Raw genomic sequence first — 13,096 nt, 5'->3', positions numbered from 1 at the left:
TGCCTAACGCACGCACAATCATGCCGGTACCATTACATAGTCCGCGCTTTGGGTTCAAGTTGCGAAGAAGAATGACAGGTTGACCGACTTTTAACTCTAGTTTGAACGGAGGCAAGCCTGGTGGACTAAGCTTGTTCAGATATTCCACAGGATAATGGGCCGTGGCTGCTGCCTCAGGGTCTTGAAGGCTATCTTGGCCCATATAACTGACCGACTGCTGAGCGCTACAGAGCATACTGGTGGCTAATCACTCGTCTACCCCCTCAAACACTATGACCTCATTCTTGGCAAACCTTGGCTTACCGCAGTTAACCCCTCTATCGATTGGCGCACCAATGATCTCCACTTCACACACAATGGTAATACCGTGCGCTGGTCATGCAGGGGATTCCAAACAAATTCCATTACAGCTAAGTCTCGCGGCCTACTTATGAGCCACATGCATTTCCAAACTGTCGCGGCACAGCCAGACAGCGAGGTTTACCTCGCCACAGTGAAACTCCCTCAGCTCTCAACAAATGCCACTTCCGACATACACCCTGACATTGCATCAATTATACAGGTTGAGTTCCCTGATGTCTTTCCTGACTCACTCCCTGCAGGTCTTCCACCAGGCCGAGGCGATTCTATGAAGATTGAAACAGACCCTAATGCAGATCCACCCTTTCGCCCTGTGATTCGCCTCCCTATCGCTGAGCTCGACGAGTTGCGCAAACAGCTGGATGAGCTCTTAGCTAAGGGATTTATTAAGCCCAGCACATCACCTTATGGAGCTCCCGTTCTTTTCGTCAAAAAGAAAGATGGAACCCTTCGCATGTGCGTGGATTACCGTGGTTTGAATAGAATCACACGCAAGAATCGCCACCCACTTCCGCGCATCGATGAGCTCATCGACCGCTTTCGAAATGTGAAATATTTCTCAAAACTCGATCTAATGTCAGGATACCACCAACAGCGGATCTTTGACGCACACACTCATAAGACAGCATTTCGTTGCAGATATGGCCACTATGAATTTAATGTTGTTCCATTTGGTCTAACCAATGCTCCTGCTTCGTTCTCCACCATGATGTCACAAGCGCTGGGCCCAGTATTAGATAAATGTGTAGTACTCTACCTGGATGATATTCTAATTTACTCCAAGAACAAGACCGAGCATCTGGCCCATATTCGCAGTGTACTCTCGCTCCTCCGGAAGAATCGTCTCTATGCCAAACTTAGCAAGTGCTCCTTTATGCAAGAAGAAACTGAATTCCTAGGGCATGTTGTTTGTAAAGACGGCATCAAGACAAGCGCTGGTCATGTCAAGGCTATCAAGGAGTGGCCTCGTCCCACCAAGCAGAGAGATGTACAACAGTTTATTGGCCTTGTTCAGTTCTATCAGCAGTACATTCGTGACTTCGCCACTATTGCCTTACCCTCGACTGCTCTCTTAGGTGACAGTGCCACTTTCTCTTGGGATGAAGAAAAAGAGCGCGCATTTGCTACCTTGAAAAATGCCATAACCAAGGCCCCTGTGCTCAGAATATTTGACCCTGACCTAACCACCACAGTAGAGACGGATGCCTCGGGGTTCGCTATAGGTGCTGTATTATTCCAAACAGATGAGCATGGAGAGTCCCACCCAGTAGCGTTTACATCCAAGAAACTTAGTTCAGCCGAGAAGAATTACCCAACACATGAGCAAGAATTATTAGCAGTCGTTCATGCACTTAGGACCTGGCGTTATTACCTCGATGGCACTCACTTCGTGGTATACACCGACCACGCTACCTTGCGTCACTTTCCAACACAACCCAAATTAACACGGCGGCAAGCGCGTTGGATGGAGCTACTCCAGGAATATGATTTTGATTTCAAGTACAAGCGTGGATCTGATAACATTGTTCCAGATGCACTTTCGAGACGACCAGATCAGCAAGATCCGCCATCCATTTCTGTCAACTCATTCGCGATCGAACTACAGTGGTCATCAAAAGTCATTCAATGAATTAGGAATTTCGACATTCTCATTCCTTTCTCCAATTTGATCTTGCTTGTCGCTAATGAAACTTACGTAGCGAGTTTGACCATCGACAACGTCACTCCTACTACAATGTCAATGAGCTCCTGTTGCTAATTGAAAATTTAGATGAATGCCAATTATTGGCATCTCATTGAATGACATTTGAAGAAAAACAGCAGCTTTGCTTTATTTGTTTTTTTTTTCTGTTCTTCAGTAATGTGTACGACCTCCTTTCTTGCGATGTAGCTCCTCTACCCTTCGTGGCATCTCTAATATACTATAGCCGCTACCTTTTTTGATATATCACGTGTAGAAATTTTTTTTCAGACAATTTGGGATTAAGATCGGATTTTATTTCCTCCTCCTCCCCTTTCATTCCCTCATTCATTACCCTTTCCCTTATTCCCTTACTTCAACAATGGTTTGCAACCAATGCGTTAAAGAATATGCGCGTCGTGGAGAATTAGTTGAAGTTACGCATGAACGATCAAATAGTAATGAGTGTCTTTTCAACAGATGTAAGACATGTAATCGTCCAAGAATACATGGACATATGGAAAATTGTCCTGAGAATATTATCCCGTCATTGATAAGTGAGTATAAGTGATAATTGGAAAATGCAGAACATATATGACAATATGACAAGACAACACGACAGAGCAACAGAGGAATGGATAAGTATATGTAGGATGTAGGATACAAGTGTAGGAAAAGCTGAACTAATAATTAAATAAATATTTTTTTTCAATTTTTCAAAATCAAAGTGAGCGTGACATGGAGGTGCAAAATTCACGTAATGAGAACATTAACCTGAACAGAAGTAACCGCGAAGAAGAATATGAATTTGAGCCTTATCATCCCCCACCACGACCTCCACTTCCAGTACAAGTTCCTATTGCTAGGCGACCTTTCATTGCTAGGCGACCTTTTAATGAAAATCTAATCAGAGGCAACAGTATTAAAAATCACAGACATCACCTTGATCGGATGATAAAATGTCCAGATTGTCAGGCGAAAGTGTGGTAAGAGGAACGAAGTAATAAGAAGCAAAATCAGGACTTTAAATACTCCATCTGCTGTCAGAGAGGTCGAGTTGTATTGCCCATTATTGAGCCACTTCCATTCATCCTAGAGGTTTTAAGTTACCATTTAAGCTGCTACTAAAGATCGGCCAGCCTATCATGTTGTTAAGGAATATGAACGCCAAGCGTGGATTGTGTAATGGTGCCCGACTTATTGTGCGTGGTCTTACCTCAAGATGCATGGAAGCAGAAGTTATCACAGGCGCTTTAAAAGGAAAAAGAGTGTTTATTCCGCGCATCCCCCTGACAACTGCTGATGATGACCAAACATCACCTGTGAAGTTTACACGGTATCAATTCCCCATCAAGCCAGCATTCGCTATGACAATTAACAAGTCGCAGGGGCAAACTCTTGAGAAGGTGGGTATTTATCTCCCTGCTCCCGTGTTTACTCATGGTCAACTGTATGTTGCACTATCACGCTGCTCCAATCCAAGAGATCTGAGGGTTTTAATAGACAATGGCATATTTCCTGGGTTTGAAGGTGTTTATACAAGGAACATTGTATACAAGAGCGTTCTCCAATAAGTATAAAAATAAAAATAATAAATTACTTTGTTCAAAAATTCACACCTGTGCATCGCACGGGCTACTGCTAGTACTTTCATATAGCTCATCAAGGAAGTCAGGTGGAATAGATGTCCAGATATCCTGTAGTCTTTCCCATAGTTCATCCAGATCCTTTGGTACCTTCTCATATCCCTTGAGCCGATGATCCATGTAGGCCCATACATTCTCGATAGGGTTGAGGTCAGGAGAATTTGGAGGCCACTCCAAAGTGGTAATGTGTGACTTAATAAAGAACTCTTTAACCATCCTATTCGTATGAGCACTTGCATTGTCCTGCTGAAAAATTAACTTTTCAGGGTCCTGGCCATACCACTTCCATGAGCCGAAGACATAATCTTGTAGAACATCAACATATAAAGAGGAATCAACCGTGACAGGGATTCTGCAACCATCGCCTACACCATGATAAGTGATACAGCCCCACCACATAAGTTTGTTATGTGCTCCCCTTGATCTCTCTCTAATATCTCGATCTTCTAAAGTCCTGTGGCCGGGTCGCCTATATTGTGTTCTTCCTCCTAAGGACCCTAGCCTTTCAAAAAGCTTTTCGTCCGAGAACATCACTCGCTTCCAGTCATCAACAGTCCAGTCAAGGTGGTTGAGGGCAAAATTCTTCCTTTTCGCAATCTGCATTTTTGTCAGCCTAGGCTTGAATGGGCGGACATAGTTTTTCAAACCCTCTGATTTTACATAGCGTCGGGCAGTCTCTGCACTGACATGCACTCCATGGCTCGATCTGATGTATTCTTGAACTGTCAGAATGGATCTAAGTTTCCCCTATCAACCTCGCGTGCAATAACCCTCTTGGTAGCAAGGGAAACCAATGAGGGTCTGCCCATTCTGGGTTTAGGAATATTGTCCTTGACGTCCCTCCTGATCCTTATTGCCGATGAAATAGAGATACCAAGTGGCCTTGCCACTTCGCTTGTAGACTTCCCTTGTCGAAGTAAGGCCTGAGCATTTTGTACCTTTTCCATAGAAAGCGTCCTCATAATAAATACTAAACGATGTGGAATGTTAATTGTAAGTAGAGGTGTATGAAGATATAGCTGAAGGTAATCTTGGTAGAAAAAAGAGAAGTGAAAAAGTTTTTTTTGCAATCAACATTGAAATACAGCAGAAGTCATTCAATAGGCAGGTCAAATTGAAATTGGTTTTATTTCACAATGAAGTCATAATTAGGAATGAGACATGAAAGTAATCATGAGGTGTGGGGAACAAATGCACTACCCCAAATATACTAGCCACATGCTAGATGAGAATGAAGAAAAGGAATGAGAATGTTAAAAATTCAAAATCATTGAATGACTTTTGATGACCACTGTAGAGCCAAGCCTAAAGCAACGTCTGATTGACAGCTATGCTGACGATCCAAAACTAGCACTGATATACAGAGGCTGCCTTGAAAAACGCCCTCCACCTCGCTACTCGCTTCATGATGGCCTTCTATGTGTCTTACGCCGCGGAACAAATGTTGTTTGTATCCCACAAAAGTCTGATATTCGCCTTGCCCTCCTCCATGATGCTCATGACTCTGCCATAGCTGGCCACCTTGGCTTTGACAAAACCTATGATACTCTCCGCCGCTATGTGTTCTGGCCTAGGATTGCTCGTGATACTCGTACATACACTATCATGCAAAACTGATTCAATAATTCATTCCCATGTGCATTTCTTTTTTTCATTCCTAGAAATCGTATATGCATACACCACTCATACTTTGGTTTAATAAAGCTCCCGTCTTCTTCTACGTCATAGTGATGCGTTGTGACATTAGCTTGTCTCATTTGAATAGCTAATGACTTTTTTGTTCATGCAGGTCATTGAATCAGTTTCACATGTGCCCATTCGGTGGCCAAAGATCTTTATTCTTTTGTGAGGCATAACCTTACATCAATAGATAGTATTCCAACCATGGGCATCACTGACAGCTTGGAGTCTCTTATGGATACCTATGATGAGTTTGCGGCAGAAGTCCACTGGGATCCTGTACCATTCAACCGATATTCGCTCCCATAGTTCATCACAGCTCTTAGCTCGCTCCGGATACCTAGAGAGCCGCCTATCCAATTCTGCCCACATGTGTTCAATAGGGTTGAGGTCAGGGGATTGTGCTGGCCACTCTAGAAGTGTACCTTCCTCTTCTGTCAGATGTACTGACTCCAAATACTTCCTAACAATCTTCGCCGTGTGCTTCGAGTCATTGTCGTGCTGAAAGACGATATCGCTTTTAGTTAGGCCCCAGTCATCAAGCGACATCTGTAGATCCTCCTGCAGTAGTTTGATGTAAAGTTGTGCGTCCATATTATTGTCAATCTTTGCAATGTATCCAGGTCCGTACCATGAGAAGCATGACCACACTTTAACATTACCACCCCCAAACTTGACAGTGCCTTGCACCGACCTGCGAGTGAGGCGTCCCGGGTTGTCGTCCCAGATCCACTGCACGCCATCAGAGCAGATTCGGTTTATTTTCGATTCATCTGACCAAATAACCTTTTTCCAATCTTCCAGAGTCCATTCCTTATACTTTTTGATAAAATGCAAACGAGCTTTAATATGCCGTCGACGTAAAGCTGGCTTATGTACACGCCTCTTTGCTGTCAATCCTAACTCCTTGAGCCGTCGTCTAACGGTGGTCTCAGAAACAGCCGCTGGTATGAGCTGGTTGGCTCTGACGGTGGCCTCAACTGCAGACTTGAGTGTACCTCGTTTCATGTTCACCTTAAGATACTGCATGATACCTCTAGGTACTTTCCTTGGTCGACCGCCTTTATTGACAGGCATGTACTCTGTCACGAACAGCAAGCAATGTCTAGCTCATGAATTGATGAATGACTTTTGTCTGATTCGAATCTGAAAAAGATCACGTGTGCTTGATTAATTTGTTCCGCTCATTTCCTTCACTCATTCCTCCATGCATAGTTTGCCTGTCAAGCCAAGTCGCGTCTCCTAGTTTTCTAGCTCCGTGAATAGCTCCAAGGATTCTAGAAGAGCTATAAACCAATAACCAAGGCTTATAGTGCCAAGGAACCTTGAAATAAGATTGCACCAGATATCTTCCTCGGATCCTGTGTATTAAGTTAACTCAACACTTGAAGTTCCGCATATGGTAAAAGTCCTTAGGAAATATTTGAGTAGGCTTTATTTAGAGTTCTTGAAGCGCGTCTCCGCTTCAGTCAAACAAGTATAAATATGATAGATTTGTAACATAGTAAACCTCAGTCTGCAATAAAACTATTCGTGAATCCATTCTAGTTCTCAGCTCATTATCATTCTTGTTATTCATTCACTTACCTTTCCTTGCAAACCCTTTGTCAGTCCTTGACATACTCCTTATTATGTGCATAGATCCTGGTGGCCGTCGCTATTGATATACCAACACTAGCAGCAGTTTCTCTAGTAGACATGCCTCCCATCATTAACCTCCTGGCTTCGTTGACTTTCCTTTGTGGAGTGGGTCTCATATTCTGTGAAGGTATAGTTAAGAGAGAGTTAAGCAAGTGTTCATAAAGGAAAGAGAGAAAAGTCCTTTTTTTACTGGCATTAAATGACGTCCAAAAGTTGTCATGGGCGACATTTTAGACCACATGTGAAACTGATTCAATGACCTGCATGAACAAAAATGTCATTAGCTATTCAAATGAGACAAGCTAATGTCACAACGCATCACTATGACGTAGAAGAGGACGGGAGCTTTATTAAACCAAAGTATGAGTGGTGTATGCATATACGGTTTCTAGGAATGAAAAAAAGAAATGCACATGGGAATGAATTATTGAATCAGTTTTGCATGATAGTGTATATGATACAGGTTATCTATGAGTGGCCTAATCGTAGTTTTTTAAATACCAAAGTTAGAGATATGTAACTATTATAGAAGCCAAAGTTAGTTCAGTAGTACAATTGTTTACCATTCAACTGCTTCGGGATGATTCACAACTTCTCGCATCATTTTGGTCATGTTTGATGCGTTATCGGTAGTGATGCTTTGGAGCTTATCGCCAATTTTAAAGCGCTTAATAACACTGACGAGAGCTTCGGCGAGGTTCTCGCCTGTGTGCATTCCGAGTAGAGGCTCAAGCCCAATCACCAGCTCTTTTTGGCGCCAATCCTTGTCGATCCAGTGAGCTGTGACTCCTAAGAAGTCGTCCTGAAAAGGACTTGTCCAGCTATCAGCAGTCAATGAAATCTTATTGATGTCTTCAAATAAGGCAATCACTTCTTGTTCCATATCATCATATTTTCGTCTCGTCTGTTTCAAATTAGTAAACTTTGTTAGGCTCCAGTGGAGGGAAAGTAATAACGTAGAAATAAATAAAGATGATAATAATAGATAAATAATAAAAAAATAAAGCCAAAAAAAGTGGAGTAGAAGAAAAAGGAGAGCTACCTTGTTTGCCATGGTATCATCTGAGGGGAGCTTGACTTGAGCCATTGCGGCCATTGTTGCATGATTTAGAAGCTCTTGAAAAGCTGCACTCTTTACAACAGCGAATCGCTGCTTCGTCGTAACGACAAAACGCACAAGCAAATCGTCGAACCTTGTAGGGTCAAATACCCTTGGAGAAGAAGAAAACATTACATCCAATGGGCCTTGCCGGGAGAGGCTACCATCATTCACGTGGCTATCTTTTCTAATATGGTGCTTATTAGCCAAATGTGAATTGATTCCACTGGTTGTCATCGTACTTGACGTATATTCCATCTTGCAGCCAGGGAAACGACAGCGTATGACTGCGCCTTTTTTTGTTTCAACGCGTTCAGCCCACTTGTTTTTAATGGCCCACCCCCAAACTCGGGTGCCTTTCTTGCTACTGATACTGACACTTCCCATGCTTTCCGTACCCATGCTACCGTCAGTGATGTCGAAAGTGGTCGACATAGACATATTACTCACATCATTAACCTTAAATCCATCAAAGTGTCATAGAACCGTTAAAAAGTTTTTAAGGTTAACTATCTTTCTTAACAGTCACAGTATGTTGTCAAAGTAGTTAATATTTACCTCTTCTTCATGCTCTTCCTCCTCGCTTTCGGAAGTTGCAATACGGCGTCGGCTGCTCTTTGTCATTTTCTCAAACAGTAATTGCAAGGGAAATAGGAAAAATAAAAGACACGAAAATCAAAGCAGATGAGAGGGATGGAACTGTAACGAAAGACAAGGATAAAATAAGAAAGACGAGAGAGAAACAAAATAAATAAAATAATAAAAGAAATGAAATGAAAAGGAAAAAGAAAAGACAAGAAAGAGTGAGAAAAAGAGAAGACAAGAAAAGAGTGGGAAAAAGAAGAGACAAGAAAAGAGTGGGAAAAAGAAGAGACAAGAAAAGAAGAGGCAAAGAAAAGACAAGAAAAGAGTGAGAAAAAGAAGAGACAAGAAAAGAGTGAGAAAAAGAAAAGACAAGAATGAGAAAAAGAAAATAATAAGAATAAGAAAAGTAAAGAGAGAACAGAATAAAATAAGAAAAGAATAAGAATAAAATAGAATGAGATGAAGAATAAAAATAATAAGTAAATGAAAGAAAATAATGAGTAAATAAAAGAAAATAAGGAGTAGATGAATAAAAATAAGGATTAAATGAAAGAAAAGAATGAGTAAATGGAAGAGAAGAATGAGTAAATGGAAGAAAATAATCAGTAAATGAAAGAAAAAAAAAAGACGGAAAGAAAAAGATTAAGATAACACTACTAATTGGCGTGGGAATTAGGAAAAAAAAAAAAAAGAGCCACAAGTTCAAGCCAAATCATGCATGAATAAGTTAAAAGGGGTAGTCTTTTATTTGATTAAATTTCGGGGAACCACAGGAAGAAAGGCAAAAGAGGAAAAAGAAGGAAAGAGAAATAAGGCAGGAGATGAAACATAATGAAAACTACAAACACAAGTTTAGAATTACCATTTCCTATCGTGTATCGAAGGGTTCGAATGGTTCGAATGGTTCGAATAGCATTCGAATCCTGATATCTATTCGAATTCGAATCGAATTTGAACCTACCTTATTCGAATCGAATGGTTCGAATAGGAGCACTGCCTTGAGGATGGTGACAAAACTGGGAACTTTCTTGTTGTCCGGCCACATCTGACTCCGGAACTGCAGCTCGATGAACTTGAGCCAAGCATCAAGGTCGAAGGCGACTTCGTGCCCCGAGAAAGTAGAGGTCTGAGCGGCAAACTGCGGGGCTGGCCTGTGAGGGTCCAGCCATCGGCTTATTGCCGGGGGCGCTGGTGCTGAGGCCAATTGATTATTGGCGAACTCGAGCTGCCTAGTGAGCTCCTCGACTCTTCGCGCGAGCTCCTCACTCGAGGCCTGCTGCAACTGTTGCTGACGCTGTGCAAATATCTCTGCTGCATCCATTTCTGCCGTGGTATAACTTGATTCCTATTCTGTATCACTTGGTGGGCTAAAAACCACCATAAACTATTTGTAAACTGTGTAACCGAAATACGGACAAATAACTGTGGACAAATAAAACTGTTGACAAATGAAAACTGTGTGACCAAAAAAAAACTGTGGACTGATCGTTGATTATTGGGCTCGTTAAGACCGTGGTGCCTTTGCTACCATTGAAAAAATCACTGTCTTAAGAACCGGGGGGTTATACTGAGATGCCCTTAAAAACCGCAGCGAGACGCAAATACATAGAACACACTGAAGTGTTGTACCAAGATAAAGGTCTTTATTAGTTTATGATACATACAGTGGCTTCCAAATTTGTCCAAATGTTCCACGCTCATGTTTTCCGTCTTGATTAGAATAATAGCGATGGTTGCTTGCACTTTTATTTTTATCAGAGTAAACAAGTATGCCAATGATACGTGGACTGGTTCAGTTTAAAATATCTCTAGTCTCATTCACCATGGTTTTTCATTGACAAAAGTATTTAATCTCATTTGGACAATTATATAACCATCACTTATTTTACGCACCTTTGCTGAATTTTTTTCAAATTATCTCCCACACACTTGAGTAGATACTCTTCACCTACACTCTTCTAGGAGCCTACGTTACTCTTTCTAAACACTCCAAAGATGAAGCCAATCAAAGCTTCCGTTGTTGAGGATGCTCTCCATTTACTCGAGCAGCACAAGTCCATCCGTCAGGTTGCCACAGAAGTAGGCATATCCAAGTCCTCAGTCCATAATATCTCCAAGACATTAGGGCCTGCCAGGAGTAAAAGTAGAGCTGGTCGGCCACGGAAGTTCGATTACCGGAATGCATATTATATTCGATTGTTGCTTCACCGTAGCCTCATCAGCTGTCCATGCTACCAGACTCTATAACGATGAGAACGAAGATCCGGTGTCAGCTAATACGGTGCGTCGGGCGCTGAGAGATATTAGCATGGAAGCTAAAAAAGCCGTCAAGAAGCCTAGGCTAACAAAACGTCAAAACAAAGCTCGACTGGACTTTGCTCTCCAGCACAAAGACTGGACCGAAGCTGATTGGAAGCGAGTAATTTGGTCCGATGAGTCCAAAATTTGTAGGATATCTCCTGATGGCATGCGCTATGTTTGGGTGGAAACAAATAAAGAACCAAAGGTGAAGGCGGCCGATATTGACCCAAAGTTAGTTTCGCCCACAGTCAAACATGGTGGTGGTTCGATCATGGTTTGGGGCTGCATGACGTGGGATGGGCCAGGCTACTTGGCCAAGATCGACTCCATGCTGGACTCCGAGCTGTATATTCGTATCCTCCAGGACGAGTTATTGAATACTGTGGATTGGTACAACATTGATCCAGAGCAATTTATCTTCCAACAAGACAATGATTCTAAGCATACGGTTAAGAGAGTCACAACCTACCTTGCCTCTATTGGATTGACAAGAGCGTCAGGTAGAATACTGGCATGGCCTGTCAATTCACCAGACCTAAACCCTATTGAGTATTTGTGGGATCATTTAAAAAAAAAATTCGCGAACATGGGACCATTCCAGAAGGCATGCTGGAACTCTGGGAAAGAGTGAGCCAGATATGGGAGGAGGAGACACCGAAGGAGGTCTGCCGCAATCTGATAAGAAGTATGCCTGAGCGGATGTTAGCAGTCATAAGGGCGAAAGGGGGCAATACGAAGTTTTGATAGGTGAAAAAAAACGATGGTTAAAAAATTGTCCAAATGAGAGAAAAATTTCAAAGTAGTGAAAAGCTATCAGAAACAAGCAGGAGCGCTAATAGGTTTAGAGCAAATAAAGCATGTCTTCCAGGTTGCTCCCAGCTAGGATCCAAGGGCACAAGCGCTGCTCACTGTTGAACACTTATAGTTTTCCTTTGGAAGAATGAAACACTTGGACAATATTGGAAGCCACTGTATAATACTATACAAGTAACTAGTGCTGAGATGAATGAGGTTGCATACCTGAAGTGTTGTACCAAGATAAAGGTAAGGAACACTTCAGGGACGGAGAGTCCACTATTTATTATAGCGAGGAGGATCGGGTGGCTGAGCTCACGTCCAGGCAGGACGGGGTGGGTTTGAGGGTACCACTATAGGTATACCTCTGGTCCTACCTACCATGACGTCACTTGTTATAGGACGTGAGCTTAAGGTGCGTCGATTTAGGACACACATGTCGTAAATCTGCTATTTACGTATCCTCTTCTTCATTATTTCCATCATCATTCAGTACTTTTATCATTATTTCCTTTATCAATCCTAGTATTTAAATCACTTTGGCTTCTTTGCAAAACAGCATCCCTCTTTTCACTTTTGGTGCTATTTTGCAGGTGAGCGACCTTTATTATTATTTGTAGTTTTACTAAGTCATGCTCGTTCTTATCTGTATTTATTAAAGATCCCTCTTTTCACTTTTGATGATATTTTGCAGCATTCTCCAGGACTATCATTGTTGATTTATGATCCTTTAGTGATCTATTTGTCAGATTATCCTCCTTTGGCACTTTGTCCATTTATGAATTTATCTTCTGGCACTTCGTCCAACTTTTTATTATCATTTTGTTCATTTTCTGTCAATCTTTGGGATCATTGACAGATCTTTCCACGTCAAATGGTAGCAAAGGCTTAAGTCCTCTTCTACGACTAAAATTTTTTTCTTACGACGCGAAAATTTTTCTTCGCTATTTTCTTTATTTTTCTTCACTTAAGTCTTTCTTTACGAATGAACTTTTTTTACGACGCGAAAATTTTTCTTCGCCACTTTTTTTATTTCTTTCACCTTCTTTTTCTATCCTAGCAACAGTTTTGCATAAAATTTAAAAGTCAAATCACAAAATCAACAAAAAGAGAAACTTAGCCTTCTTTTTTAGTTCCATTTTTATATTCTTCAATTTGTTACATCCTACATATTTTATTTATCAACAATGACTTCTCCAATCAGTACCAAGACACACAAAGCTACCCGTCGCCCGAGTGTTTCTGCTCATTCTCCTATTCGGGACGAAGATGTCAACATGGAAGCGACGAATCCTCGCTTTAGCTTTG

The sequence above is a fragment of the Lobosporangium transversale genome, assembly GCF_002105155.1.
Source record: "Lobosporangium transversale strain NRRL 3116 chromosome Unknown BCR41scaffold_97, whole genome shotgun sequence".
In the NCBI taxonomy this organism is placed as follows: domain Eukaryota; kingdom Fungi; phylum Mortierellomycota; class Mortierellomycetes; order Mortierellales; family Mortierellaceae; genus Lobosporangium; species Lobosporangium transversale.
Note: the sequence above shows the minus strand (reverse complement) of the source record.